Genomic DNA, 1474 nt, shown 5'->3' with positions numbered 1-1474 from the left:
GGTATTTTAAAACAAACACCTGCTTAAATTTGTAAAAGTGGGGTTTATTTAGTACCGGACCAAAATTGAGTCAAATAAGCGCCAGCGGCAAGAACCCGAAAGTCCCCCTTTTCCGGGACAGCAGGAGGAGGCGCTGGGTGAAAGGGCTTGGGAGGAAAGGGCCCGAGAGTAAGGTCCCGGGAGTGGGAAAGAGGGCGGGGAGGGAGGCCCGGCGGTCCCTGGGTGGACTGGAAGCATGGCCATTTGTCAAGAGCCCAGAGCACAGGCCTCTGGGGCCAAGGAAAAGGTCGCCTGGGCTCCGTGCACTTTCGGACGTCCAAACGCCACGGGCTCCTACAGCCTTGGGGAGCCGGAGAGCCAGCGGGGAGCCCTACACAGGCGGTTCTGCAAGCCCTGCGTGAGAAGCGGACCCCAGGGCCCGGGACCACAGGCACTTCACTCTCTCGGGTGGGTACAGAACCCTAAACCAGGGCCTATCGCGACCCGCAGTCCTCTGGGTGCTTCCTGGGGCAATTGGGAGGAGCAATTCCTATCGAATTTCGAAAGGCAGTGGATTTCGCTATTGGGGAAACCGTGATAGTTGGAGATGGCAGATGCAGGCGCCTTGCAGGAAGGTTTCCGTAGTGTAGTGGTTATCACGTTCGCCTCACACGCGAAAGGTCCCCGGTTCGAAACCGGGCGGGAACAAACTCTTTTTTCTAAGAACTTTCGACCCTAGGGCTAGGTAAAAAAGCAAAGCAAACAAAACTGGTCAAGCCCATGATTACTTCAGAAGCAACCAGACTGCATCAATCTCAAGGACATCTAGTATTAATACTAGGTGTTTGTGTCCTCTCCAAATGCGTTGGAACATTTAACCCTCAATGTGGCCTTTCTGGAGGTGGAGGGTGAGCATGAGGTTTACCTGAGGTCATGATAGTAGGGGATTAGTGTCCTTTTAAGGTCAAGAAGAAAGCCCAGAGTGGTCTCTCTCTGACTCCAGGTGAGGACAGTTCTCTGTATCTCCATCAGGTGGTTTGCAATTCAGAAAGATAGCCCTCCTCCTGAGCCAAACAATCAGCAGGCACTTGAACTTCCTAGCCACCAAACTGAGAAACTACTTCCTAATCATTCAGTCTAAGATACTCTGTCATGGCGCATGAGCTGAATTGATTCACTAGGAAATCGCCAGCATAAAACTTTGGAAAGTTAATTTTTTAAGTTCCAGACATATGGAGTCGTTCACTGTCCCCTGGATCTCAATACTGGCAATAGACATGAGAATGATAAGCATGGAGGGGAGCGGGATACAGGTAATAAGGTACTAATCACTTTACAGAAGAAACATGGAGGCTCTACATGAATTCAGGCTTCAGCTATGCCTGGATTTAAGATATAGGTCACTCAGGATTCCGTGTGGCAGATGAAACTGCACTGTAGCCAGGCCAGTCTGTGATTTGCTTACATCAGTGGAAGTAAGACAGAAGAGTGTAGT

The 1474-nt window shown here is 50.7% G+C and overlaps 1 non-coding gene across 1 annotated transcript; it reads left to right on the top strand.

Annotated features, from left to right (window-relative positions):
• The first annotated feature begins 614 nt into the window (after positions 1 to 614).
• Positions 615 to 687, top strand: Trnav-cac (transfer RNA valine (anticodon CAC)). Its single transcript has one exon. It is a non-coding gene; the product is annotated as a tRNA-Val (tRNA).
• Positions 688 to 1474: the final 787 nt, after the last annotated feature.

Source organism: Callospermophilus lateralis, chromosome 7, assembly GCF_048772815.1.
Source record: "Callospermophilus lateralis isolate mCalLat2 chromosome 7, mCalLat2.hap1, whole genome shotgun sequence".
In the NCBI taxonomy this organism is placed as follows: Eukaryota; Metazoa; Chordata; class Mammalia; order Rodentia; family Sciuridae; genus Callospermophilus; species Callospermophilus lateralis.
The sequence above is the reverse complement of the archived record's forward strand: the minus strand, read 5'-3'. Positions and strand labels throughout refer to the sequence as shown.